Source organism: Equus caballus, unplaced genomic scaffold, assembly GCF_041296265.1.
Source record: "Equus caballus isolate H_3958 breed thoroughbred unplaced genomic scaffold, TB-T2T unassigned-0002386, whole genome shotgun sequence".
NCBI classification, from domain to species: domain Eukaryota; kingdom Metazoa; phylum Chordata; class Mammalia; order Perissodactyla; family Equidae; genus Equus; species Equus caballus.
In genome coordinates, this window is record NW_027222293.1 from 1 (window position 1) to 13,002 (window position 13,002).

Below are 13,002 nucleotides of genomic sequence, written 5' to 3' on the forward strand. Positions count from 1 at the left end.
CCGTGATCCTCAAGCAGTCTAGTAGGGTTAGAGAAAGGAGGGGGGCACTCTTTCTGCCCCAGACGAGGCGAGTTTCTCAGACAGCCACCCTGCCCCAACATCTTCCCTCCCTGCCTCCGGCCCTTGGCGGACTGCGGCCTAAGGGTGGGGGAATTGAAGAAAGCCGTTCAATGGAAAAGAGCCCGAGGCCATGGGAGAGAGCTTCCTGCACTTGAATGAAGCCCTGACACCAGGCCCGTCGGAATGAATGGGCCTGACCCTCACCCTCCCCCCCCCCCCCCCCTCCCAGGCTGGCGAGTCCCACCGACTCGACTCGGCAGTGGAAGGCTAGGGGTTTCCTCCGAAATGGTGAACCGGCCCCCTTGTCCACAGGAAAACCACACACGGCTACAGCCTAGGCAGGATCTCGGGCCAAGTCGTCAGGGTGGCAAGATGATGGTGGATGAGAGGAAACTTGTTCTGGGACCGCCCCGCCCCCCCCCATCGCCTCTCTGGCTGAGAAGAGGGCTGGGGAGCGGTGAGGGTCAGGGGGAGAGTGGGGGCGGGGCCGGGACAGGGACCACCGGGCAGTAGGACGGGAGTAGCCCTGAGGCCTGCCTGCCTGCCTGCCTGCCTGCCTGCCTGCCTGCCTGCTTCCTTCCCTGCCGGCGCAGGGCTGAGAGAGGCACGGGGCACGCTGGCTCCTGCCCCTTCACTCATTCGGGAAGCCTTCTGTTGTTGCTCCTGAGGTGCCGGCTGCGGTGACAGACAGAGCAAAACTCCTCTCTCTGTCTATTTCTTCAAAGGCCCGAGTCTGAGCTACGACAGATTCCCCTGTGGCTCGACCCGCAACCTCCCATCCTGCCAGACCAGACCCCTTGTCCAAAAACCTCCACTGGAGGAGCTCTTTCACCTGACCCGGAAAGGAAACACCAGCCCTGCCTCAGCCTCACACCCACCACCACCACCACCATCACAACCATCCCCCCCCCCCGCCCCACTCTCCTCCGGACCCAGATACCTAACAGAGAGAACAAAAATCCAAAAATCCTGCTGCTCTCCTTCTACCGCCTCCACTTTAGAAGAGTCGGTCTCCCCCGAACACCTCAGACTCTGTGACTTCCCGCGGCCTCCCTTTCCCCGTCCCCATGCTCTCCCCGGACGGGCCCCATCTTACACTCGAACGACAGCTCCACCGCTCGGGGCAGCTAGACACGATGTCCCAAAGTGGCCCAGACGGTAGCCTGGTCGATTCCAAAGGACCCACACACGCAGTCGGCCATAAACGTGGTGTGGAGATCGTGGACGTTCGCGGGCCTCTGATGAAATCGCTGCTCCGGGGACCCCGGCGTCTAGGACCCGTCTTCTCCATGTTCTTCACACCGTTGCTCCTGGGCCGGTTATTCTCTTCCCTCTCGCTGACCTTAACGTTTTGTCTCTGCCATTGAATTTTTTTTTTAAAGATTTTATTTTTTCCTTTTTCTCCCCAAAGCCCCCCGGTACATAGTTGTGTATTCTTCGTTGTGGGTTCTTCTAGTTGTGGCATGTGGGACGCTGCCTCAGCGTGGTCTGATGAACAGTGCCATGTCCGCGCCCAGGATTCGAACCCACGAAACACTGGGCCGCCTGCAGCGGAGCGCGCGAACTTAACCACTCGGCCACGGGGCCAGCCCCCTCTGCCATTGAATTTTGACCGTGCGAATGTGACTTGCCGCTGTAGGGCTGCGTGGATCTCTCAGGCATCCTGCTGTGCCATGCGGGGGGGGGGAATCCTTGGTGGGTGGGTCGATAGACGTCCCTTTGGTTGTCCCCTGGAGGGGAGAGACAGAGGGGACGACTCAATCCACCACGAACGCTGATGTCGCTCCGATAAACCTGTAGCGGTGATTCTAGTTTATGGCCCGTGTCCTGAAAAGAACTTCCCGAAGGGCCAGCCCGGCGGTACAGCAGTTAAGTTCGCACGTTCCGTTTTGTCGGCCAGGGGTTCGCCGGTTCGGATCCAGGGTGCGGACGTGGCGCCGCTTGGTGAGCCATGCTGTGGTCGGCGTCCCGCCTATCAACGGGAGGAGGATGGGCACGGATGTTAGCTCGGGACCACTCTCCCGGGGCAAAAAGAGGAGAATTGGCAGCAGGTGTCAGCTCGGGGCTCGTCTTCCTCGAAAAATAAATTAATTAAATAAATAGAAACAACTTCCCAAACCTCTCTGATAACTTGAAGCTTTGAAGTTTTGCGAGGTGAAATCAGGTGATAAAAAAGTCCACGGACGGGGGCAGCCCCGTGGCCGAGTGGTTAAGTTCCCACGCTCCCCTTCGGCGGCCCAGGGTTTTGCCCGTTCAGATCCCGGGCACGGACACGGCACCGCTCGTCGGGCCGTGTGGAGGCGGCGTCCCACATGCCACCACTAGAACGGCCCTCAACTAAGATAGACAACTATGTCATGGGGGGGATTTGGGGAGAAAAATCGGGGGGGGGGAAAAAACAAAAACGGAAGATTGGCAACAGTCGTTAGCTCGGGTGCCAAACTTAAGACAAAAACAATTTCCTTGACGATGTAGATCATTTCCGAGTAAGATAGAACCTGAGACGTGAGTGGCTAAATAGAAGTTTATCTACTTTGGGTTTGTGAGGATACGGAAACGAAAAGACGTTTGGGTCTATCGAGGAACACGTCTCGTGCTTTATTAAAAGCTTTGACAGGGGACGGCGGCACGGCGGCATAGTGGTTAAGCTCCTGCACTCAGCTTCGGCAGCCTGGGGTCCTCGGGTTCAGATCCCGGGCGTGGACCTCCACCGCTCCTCACACCGGGCTGTGGTGGCATCCCGTCCGCAAGATCAAGGAAGTGGGGCGCAGGTGTTACCTCGGGCCCGCTCTCCCTCAAGCAGAAAGAAGAGGAAGATTGGCAACAGGCGTCAGCTCTGTGAGGGCCGATCTTCCTCACCCAAAAACTAAAGTGAGATGAAATCAAATAAAGCGAAGGAAGAGATAAACCTATGAAATCCCATGTTTCTAAAAGTGGCCAAGTGTTTAGAAATTGGCCAAGCGACAGACTGCTCATGGGAAGGACAGTTCCTAATTGCTGACTTCTTAGTTTTCACCAAAATTAAGGTTCGTGAGGGTTAAAAATTCTACTTAACGAATGCGATGAAAGCCACTAGGCCGGCCCAGTGGCACGCTGGTTAAGTGTGCCTGTTCCACTTCGCCGGCCCGGGGTTCGCCGGTTCGGATCCCGGGGGTGGACGTGGCACCGCTGGGCGAGCCACGTGGTGGTAGGCGTCCCACATATGAAGTAGAGGAAGATGGGCACGGAGGTTAGCTCAGGGCCAGCCTTCCTCGGCAAAAAGAGGAGGATTGGCAGCAGTTAGCTCAGGGCTCATCGTCCTCAAAACAAAACAACACAAAACAAAACAAAAAGCCACTAAAAGTGAATATGGGAAACATCTTTGTGTTCAAGGAAAGTGAGATGGCTGCCTTCAGGCAAGAGGGCCTAAAAAGTAAAGATCGTTTTGTCTGTGAAAAGGTGATCACGGGGAAAAAAATCTGAGAAAAAGGTCTGTTCGTGGTCAAGTGGCCTAAAATTGGAACGAGTGGACAGATAGAAATGGCGAGCGATAGGATCTATTGGAGTCTATGAGGAAGCCATTGGGTGTCGGCCTAATTCGGCCTGACAGTGTTTTTCCAAAAGGGCCTGACGTGGCCGTCGAGCACGCATCGCATCGTAGATCTGCTTTAAACATTTCCTACGGCAAGAACCAATGCCCTTAAGGGAAAGGAGCAGCTTCCCCGTGCTCGGGCCTTTCCTTAAGGAGAGGCATCTTTCCTTAGGCTAGGAACGGATGGTTGCGCTCACCTTTGACCATCCGGCTCACCTGTGACCACCCAGGCCCAGACAACAGACCTGCCACCCAGCAGTGTCTGTCGATCGCTGTGCTGACAGAGCAGTGTCGCGACTATCGTCCAAGGGACCTTTCGATCCTATGTGAAACGTCCTCTCTGGGGGTCTAGAAGCACTCTGTACACCCCACTTCCCGGGCGCCCTTTCTTCCTTCAGGAAGAAAGGCCCCGGGCCACAGTCCTTACATCTTAGGTCAGAATAAACTCACCCCGATTTTCACGGATAGATTGGTTCCGGATTATTTCCATCGACAGAATGGAATCAAGTCAATGAGTTTCAAGATCGGAGGGAAGCTGATGCAAAATCAGAATTGGTTTTTCTCGCTCTCGAAAGGATACTTTTCTCTAACTTCTAGTCTCCTCCTGATAAAGACATTGGAAAAGGTTTCTCTTGACCTCTGAGGGAATCGACACCAAAGACAGAGATCCTCCATTTTGTCAGAATGATTTCCTAGGCCTCTAACGGAGGAGGCCTCCCTCGGACGGGAGCTCAGCTTTTGTTTTGCAACAGTTTTCCTCTCTCTGCTTGCCTTTAACATCTCCTTTCCCGTTCTTCTTATTTGGAAGGGAAATACGTGCACCGCTGGGGGGGGAGGGGGAAGAATTTTCTAAATGACCAAAGAAGATCTACGACTGTTGTTATTTTGGTTTCACGGAGCAGTTCCACGTCCACATTTACCCCATTTTAAACACCCACACACACTCACAGCACGGCGCTGTGAGGATGTCCCGGGGAACTCGATTTGTGGAGGGAATGGCTGTGAGGTCTCTGCCCCCAACCCGCACCATTTGGGTGCTTCTGCTTGTTGATGAGGACGGGAAGCCCTGCTGAAATCCATATTCTTATCACCACACGTGAATCTGCACCCATGCTCCCCCCGTGTGTCGTCTTTGGGCTTTGCTGTGGCCCCGTGCGGAGGGAGACCCGTTTTGTCTTGTAAACTTTTCAGCGGCCAAGCGGCTCGGTCCTTTCCTCTACGACTTGTGGGCTCCGTCTGTCCGTCTGCCTTAGAAAGACCCTCTGGGCCGGAAGTGACAGGCTGCACACAATTCCTGACAGACTGCGGACAATTCCTCCGTCGTCACGGTCCTTCTCTGATGACGTGCATGGTTTCGGTTTGACAGCGACCCCCACCCCCCACCCCGCCCTGATTTTCTAAGTCCTCCCGGGACCCGGGAAGTGCTCGGGCCGCTCCGGGAATCGGGGGCCGGCAGCCCCGGCCTGCCCCGTGGCATCTCCGGGGACTTTTCCACCCTCTGTCCGCGTCAGCCAGCCGGCAGCCCCGGCCCGGCCCAGGAGTCACGTGGGGAGTCTGTCCCCTTCCTGGCAAGCCCACCCACCCCACCCCCCTCCCCGCCGATTTTCCAAGACCTCCTTCTGCGCCCAGGGTTGCCCTGTGCTGCCTGGGAGCTCCGAGGTGGACACCCTGGGGCCTCGCGTGGTGACCTCCCGGCCGCCCCAAGCGGGCCCAGAGAGAAAGAGAGAGAGAGACAGAGTCAGAGACAGAGAGACAGAGAGACAGAGACAGAGGTAGACAGAGAGAGACCTGACCCGGCGGTGGGCTCAGGCTGTGCACTCTCGCTGGCCGGTTCCCTCCCGCTGACCCCTCCGCGCCGGTTGTTGGGCGCCATCTGGCGGCCGCTTTTACAGAGTGGCCCTCCTCCGGAGCCCCGGCGACATGAGCAAGGGATGGGACTTGCAGGACGTCTGTGTGGTTTCCAGTGTGGGTCTGTGTGGAACAGAGCTGCTAAGAACATTCATGCCCCGGATTCTGTGTGAATGAACAGGAACGTGGCCGCAGCCCCCACCCCGCCCCCCGCCCCAGCCCCCGGGAGTGGCGGGAGTGGGGCCCTCCAGACCACCCTCGGGTTGGATGCCTCCCTCCCTGGAAGGACTCACGGGACTCCACAAAAGCTGACTTCCTGGAGGTCCAGCGGAGACCCCCAAGGCCCAAGGCCCCCCACCACCACCACCACAGATCACTGTGGAAGCCTTAACGACCCAAGGCTCCAGCTACATACAGACGCTCTTAGGAGGCAAGATACACCAAGGGCTTATGTAGGTTGCCGCTTTCGGTGGTTGTTTCCGCGGCGTGTGAGTTTTGGAACCCGCCACGCCATTTTTCACAGAGGCCATACCGTTTCCCTTCACCACCAGTGAGGCGTGAGTGACTGACTTGGCTTCTCCGCGACCTCACTAGCAGTTTGATCCTGTTCCTGTATTTGGAAGAAGCCAGTCTCACCCATGTGTCCCCACAATGTCTCCCTCTAATTTTCTCACTTGCTTTTCCAGGGAACAGCTCACATCTTTTCATGCGCTCATTGGTCATCCATGCGTACCTCCTCCTCCCCAGGTGAAAGTGCCTGCTCTGTCTATTGGCCTTCCATTGTATTTGTATTTTTCAGTGTTGATTTCCCCCGGGTCTCCACTCCATTGTGGGGTTTTTTTTTGTTGTTGTTGTTTTTTTTTCTGCTTAAAGATTGCCACCTGAGCTAAGCCTCTGTTTCCCATCTTTGTCAGTTTCAGAGGGTAGATTTCTCAGTCTTGCTCTTTCCCAAGTTCTGCACGCCCTTGTGTGTGTGTGTGTGTGTTTTTTTTTTTTTTGCTCAAATATTGAACCTAAGCTAGCATCTGTTGCCCATCTTCGTCAGTTTGAGAGGGTAGGTTTCTCAGTGTTGCTTTTTCCCCAGGTCTCCAAGTCCCTCACTGTGTGTGTGTGTGAGTGTGTGTGTTTTCTTTGCAAGATTGGCACTTGAGCTAACGTGTGTTGCCAATCTTTGTCAGTTTCAGAGGCTAGATTTTTCAGTATCGCTCTTTCCCAAGGTCTCCACTCCCTTGCTCTTTTCTTTTCTTTTTTTTTTTTTGGCTTAAAGATTGTCACCTGAGCGAGGCTCTGTTGCCCTGCTTCCTCCGTTTCAGAGGGTACCTTTTTTCAGGGTTGCTTTTTCACCGGGTCTCCTCGCCATTGTAGTTTTGTATTTTATTTTATTTTTTTGCTTAATGATTGCCACCTGAGGTAGCCTCTGTTGCCCATTTTCGTCAGCTTCAGAGGGTGGATTTCTCAGTGTTGCTTTTTCCCCAGGTCTCCACGCCCTTGTGTTTTCCTTTTGCTTAACGATTGCCACCTGAGCTAGCCTCTGTTGCCCATCGTCGTCAGTTTCAGAGGGTACATTTCTCAGTGCTGCTTTTTCCCCAGGTCTCCACGCCCTTGTGTGTTTCTTTTGCTTAACGATTGCCACCTGAGCTAGCCTCTGTGGCCCATCTTTGTCAGTTTCAGAGGGTAGATTTCTCAGTCTTGCTCTTTCCCAAGTTCTGCACGCCCTTGTGTGTGGGTTTTTTTTTTTTTTTTTTTTTTTTGCTCAAATATTGAACCTAAGCTAGCATCTGTTGCCCTTCTTCGTCAGTTTCAGAGGGTGGATTTCTCCGTGTTGCTTTTTCCCCAGGTCTCCACGCCCTTGTGTGTTTCTTTTGCTTAACGATTGCCACCTGAGCTAGCCTCTGTGGCCCATTTTCGTCAGCTTCAGAGGGTGGATTTCTCAGTGTTGCTTTTTCCCCAGGTCTCCAAGTCCCTCAGTGTGTGTGTGTGTGAGTGTGTGTGTTTTCTTTGCAAGATTGGCACTTGAGCTAACGTGTGTTGCCAGTCTTTGTCAGTCAGAGGCTAGATTTTTCAGTATCGCTCTTTCCCAAGGTCTCCACTCCCTTGCTCTTTTCTTTCTTCCTACCTTTCTTTCTTTCTTTCTTTCTTTTTGGCTTAAATATTGTCACCTGAGCTAGGCTCTGTTGCCCTGCTTCCTCCGTTTCAGCGGGTACCTTTTTTCAGGGTTGCTTTTTCACCGGGTCTCCTCGCCATTGTAGTTTTTTTATTTTATTTTATATTTTTGCTTAATGATTGCCACCTGAGGTAGCCTCTGTGGCCCATCTTCGTCAGTTTCAGAGTGTGGATTTCTCCGTGCTGCTTTTTCCCCAGGTCTCCACGCCCTTGTGTGTTTCTTTTGCTTAACGATTGCCACCTGAGCTAGTCTCTGTTGCCCATCTTTGTCAGTTTCAGAGGGTAGATTTCTCAGTCTTGCTCTTTCCCAAGTTCTGCACGCCCTTGTGTGTGTGTGTGTGTGTGTGTTTTTTTTTTTTTTTTTTTGCTCAAATATTGAACCAAAGCTAGCATCTGTTGCCCATCTTCGGCAGTTTCAGAGGGTAGAATTCTCAGTGTTGCTTTTTCCCCAGGTCTCCACGCCCTTGTGTTTCCCTTTTGCTTAAAGATTGCCACCTGAGCTAGCCTCTGTTGCCCATCGTCGTCAGTTTCAGAGGGTACATTTCTCAGTGCTGCTTTTTCCCCAGGTCTCCACGCCCTTGTGTGTTTCTTTTGCTTAACGATTGCCACCTGAGCTAGCCTTTGTTGCGCTTCTTTCTCAGTTTCTGAGGGTGGATTTCTCCGTGTTGCTTTTTCCCCAGGTCTCCACGCACTTCCTTTTATTTTTCCTTAAAAATTGCCACCTGAGCTAGCCCGTGTTGCCCATGTTCGTCAGTTTGAGAGGGTGGATTTCTCAGTGTTGCTTTTTCCCCAGGTCTCCACGCCCTTGTGTGTTTCTTTTGCTTAACGATTGCCACCTGAGCTAGCCTCTGTGGCCCATCTTCGTCAGTTTCAGAGGGTAGATTTCTCAGTGCTGCTTTTTGCCCAGGTCTCCACGCCCCTGTGTGTTTCTTTTGCTTAACGATTGCCACCTGAGCTAGCCTCTGTTGCCCATGTTCGTCAGTTTCAGAGGGTGGATTTCTCCGTGCTGCTTTTTACCCGGGTCTCCACGCCCTTGTGTCTTTCTTTTCTGCTTAAAGGTTGCAACCTGAGCTAGGGTCTGTTGCCCATGTTCCTCAGTTTCAGAGGGTGGATTTCTCCGTGCTGCTTTTTACCCGGGTCTCCACGCCCTTGTGTGTTTCTTTTGCTTAACGATTGCCACCTGAGCTAGCCTCTGTGGCCCATTTTCGTCAGCTTCAGAGGGTGGATTTCTCAGTGTTGCTTTTTCCCCAGATCTCCACGTCCCTCAGTGTGTGTGTGTGTGAGTGTGTGTGTTTTCTTTGCAAGATTGGCACTTGAGCTAACGTGTGTTGCCAGTCTTTGTCAGTCAGAGGCTAGATTTTTCAGTATTGCTCTTTCCCAAGGTCTCCACTCCCTTGCTCTTTTCTTTCTTTCTTTCTTTCTTTCTTTCTTTCTTTCTTTCTTTCTTTCTTTCTTTCTTTCTTTCTTTCTTTTTGGCTTAAATATTGTCACCTGAGCGAGGCTCTGTTGCCCTGCTTCCTCCGTTTCAGAGGGTACCTTTTTTCAGGGTTGCTTTTTCACCGGGTCTCCTCGCCATTGTAGTTTTGTATTTTATTTTATTTTTTTGCTTAATGATTGCCACCTGAGGTAGCCTCTGTTGCCCATTTTCGTCAGCTTCAGAGGGTGGATTTCTCAGTGTTGCTTTTTCCCCAGGTCTCCACGCCCTTGTGTTTTCCTTTTGCTTAACGATTGCCACCTGAGCTAGCCTCTGTTGCCCATCGTCGTCAGTTTCAGAGGGTACATTTCTCAGTGCTGCTTTTTCCCCAGGTCTCCACGCCCTTGTGTGTTTCTTTTGCTTAACGATTGCCACCTGAGCTAGCCTCTGTGGCCCATCTTTGTCAGTTTCAGAGGGTAGATTTCTCAGTCTTGCTCTTTCCCAAGTTCTGCACGCCCTTGTGTGTGGGTTTTTTTTTTTTTTTTTTTTTTTTGCTCAAATATTGAACCTAAGCTAGCATCTGTTGCCCTTCTTCGTCAGTTTCAGAGGGTGGATTTCTCCGTGTTGCTTTTTCCCCAGGTCTCCACGCCCTTGTGTGTTTCTTTTGCTTAACGATTGCCACCTGAGCTAGCCTCTGTGGCCCATTTTCGTCAGCTTCAGAGGGTGGATTTCTCAGTGTTGCTTTTTCCCCAGGTCTCCAAGTCCCTCAGTGTGTGTGTGTGTGAGTGTGTGTGTTTTCTTTGCAAGATTGGCACTTGAGCTAACGTGTGTTGCCAGTCTTTGTCAGTCAGAGGCTAGATTTTTCAGTATCGCTCTTTCCCAAGGTCTCCACTCCCTTGCTCTTTTCTTTCTTCCTACCTTTCTTTCTTTCTTTCTTTCTTTTTGGCTTAAATATTGTCACCTGAGCTAGGCTCTGTTGCCCTGCTTCCTCCGTTTCAGCGGGTACCTTTTTTCAGGGTTGCTTTTTCACCGGGTCTCCTCGCCATTGTAGTTTTTTTATTTTATTTTATATTTTTGCTTAATGATTGCCACCTGAGGTAGCCTCTGTGGCCCATCTTCGTCAGTTTCAGAGTGTGGATTTCTCCGTGCTGCTTTTTCCCCAGGTCTCCACGCCCTTGTGTGTTTCTTTTGCTTAACGATTGCCACCTGAGCTAGTCTCTGTTGCCCATCTTTGTCAGTTTCAGAGGGTAGATTTCTCAGTCTTGCTCTTTCCCAAGTTCTGCACGCCCTTGTGTGTGTGTGTGTGTGTGTGTTTTTTTTTCTTTTTTTTTGCTCAAATATTGAACCAAAGCTAGCATCTGTTGCCCATCTTCGGCAGTTTCAGAGGGTAGAATTCTCAGTGTTGCTTTTTCCCCAGGTCTCCACGCCCTTGTGTTTCCCTTTTGCTTAAAGATTGCCACCTGAGCTAGCCTCTGTTGCCCATCGTCGTCAGTTTCAGAGGGTACATTTCTCAGTGCTGCTTTTTCCCCAGGTCTCCACGCCCTTGTGTGTTTCTTTTGCTTAACGATTGCCACCTGAGCTAGCCTTTGTTGCGCTTCTTTCTCAGTTTCTGAGGGTGGATTTCTCCGTGTTGCTTTTTCCCCAGGTCTCCACGCACTTCCTTTTATTTTTCCTTAAAAATTGCCACCTGAGCTAGCCCGTGTTGCCCATGTTCGTCAGTTTGAGAGGGTGGATTTCTCAGTGTTGCTTTTTCCCCAGGTCTCCACGCCCTTGTGTGTTTCTTTTGCTTAACGATTGCCACCTGAGCTAGCCTCTGTGGCCCATCTTCGTCAGTTTCAGAGGGTAGATTTCTCAGTGCTGCTTTTTGCCCAGGTCTCCACGCCCCTGTGTGTTTCTTTTGCTTAACGATTGCCACCTGAGCTAGCCTCTGTTGCCCATGTTCGTCAGTTTCAGAGGGTGGATTTCTCCGTGCTGCTTTTTACCCGGGTCTCCACGCCCTTGTGTCTTTCTTTTCTGCTTAAAGGTTGCAACCTGAGCTAGGGTCTGTTGCCCATGTTCCTCAGTTTCAGAGGGTGGATTTCTCCGTGCTGCTTTTTACCCGGGTCTCCACGCCCTTGTGTGTTTCTTTTGCTTAACGATTGCCACCTGAGCTAGCCTCTGTGGCCCATTTTCGTCAGCTTCAGAGGGTGGATTTCTCAGTGTTGCTTTTTCCCAGATCTCCACGTCCCTCAGTGTGTGTGTGTGTGAGTGTGTGTGTTTTCTTTGCAAGATTGGCACTTGAGCTAACGTGTGTTGCCAGTCTTTGTCAGTCAGAGGCTAGATTTTTCAGTATTGCTCTTTCCCAAGGTCTCCACTCCCTTGCTCTTTTCTTTCTTTCTTTCTTTCTTTCTTTCTTTCTTTCTTTCTTTCTTTCTTTCTTTCTTTCTTTCTTTCTTTTTGGCTTAAATATTGTCACCTGAGCGAGGCTCTGTTGCCCTGCTTCCTCCGTTTCAGAGGGTACCTTTTTTCAGGGTTGCTTTTTCACCGGGTCTCCTCGCCATTGTAGTTTTGTATTTTATTTTATTTTTTTGCTTAATGATTGCCACCTGAGGTAGCCTCTGTTGCCCATTTTCGTCAGCTTCAGAGGGTGGATTTCTCAGTGTTGCTTTTTCCCCAGGTCTCCACGCCCTTGTGTTTTCCTTTTGCTTAACGATTGCCACCTGAGCTAGCCTCTGTTGCCCATCGTCGTCAGTTTCAGAGGGTACATTTCTCAGTGCTGCTTTTTCCCCAGGTCTCCACGCCCTTGTGTGTTTCTTTTGCTTAACGATTGCCACCTGAGCTAGCCTCTGTGGCCCATCTTTGTCAGTTTCAGAGGGTAGATTTCTCAGTCTTGCTCTTTCCCAAGTTCTGCACGCCCTTGTGTGTGGGTTTTTTTTTTTTTTTTTTTTTTTTGCTCAAATATTGAACCTAAGCTAGCATCTGTTGCCCTTCTTCGTCAGTTTCAGAGGGTGGATTTCTCCGTGTTGCTTTTTCCCCAGGTCTCCACGCCCTTGTGTGTTTCTTTTGCTTAACGATTGCCACCTGAGCTAGCCTCTGTGGCCCATTTTCGTCAGCTTCAGAGGGTGGATTTCTCAGTGTTGCTTTTTCCCCAGGTCTCCAAGTCCCTCAGTGTGTGTGTGTGTGAGTGTGTGTGTTTTCTTTGCAAGATTGGCACTTGAGCTAACGTGTGTTGCCAGTCTTTGTCAGTCAGAGGCTAGATTTTTCAGTATCGCTCTTTCCCAAGGTCTCCACTCCCTTGCTCTTTTCTTTCTTCCTACCTTTCTTTCTTTCTTTCTTTCTTTTTGGCTTAAATATTGTCACCTGAGCTAGGCTCTGTTGCCCTGCTTCCTCCGTTTCAGCGGGTACCTTTTTTCAGGGTTGCTTTTTCACCGGGTCTCCTCGCCATTGTAGTTTTTTTATTTTATTTTATATTTTTGCTTAATGATTGCCACCTGAGGTAGCCTCTGTGGCCCATCTTCGTCAGTTTCAGAGTGTGGATTTCTCCGTGCTGCTTTTTCCCCAGGTCTCCACGCCCTTGTGTGTTTCTTTTGCTTAACGATTGCCACCTGAGCTAGTCTCTGTTGCCCATCTTTGTCAGTTTCAGAGGGTAGATTTCTCAGTCTTGCTCTTTCCCAAGTTCTGCACGCCCTTGTGTGTGTGTGTGTGTGTGTGTTTTTTTTTTTTTTTTTTTGCTCAAATATTGAACCAAAGCTAGCATCTGTTGCCCATCTTCGGCAGTTTCAGAGGGTAGAATTCTCAGTGTTGCTTTTTCCCCAGGTCTCCACGCCCTTGTGTTTCCCTTTTGCTTAAAGATTGCCACCTGAGCTAGCCTCTGTTGCCCATCGTCGTCAGTTTCAGAGGGTACATTTCTCAGTGCTGCTTTTTCCCCAGGTCTCCACGCCCTTGTGTGTTTCTTTTGCTTAACGAT

General features: G+C 51.3%; 1 long non-coding RNA gene across 1 annotated transcript; it reads right to left on the reverse strand.

Moving 5' to 3' along the window:
• Nucleotides 1-2,627: 2,627 nt before the first annotated feature.
• LOC138922709 (uncharacterized) lies at nt 2,628-5,184 on the reverse strand. Its single transcript, XR_011435830.1, has 2 exons — nt 4,082-5,184; nt 2,628-3,306 (listed from the first exon to the last, which is right to left on the reverse strand). It is a non-coding gene; the product is annotated as an uncharacterized lncRNA (long non-coding RNA).
• Between the last annotated feature and the right edge of the window lie 7,818 nt (nt 5,185-13,002).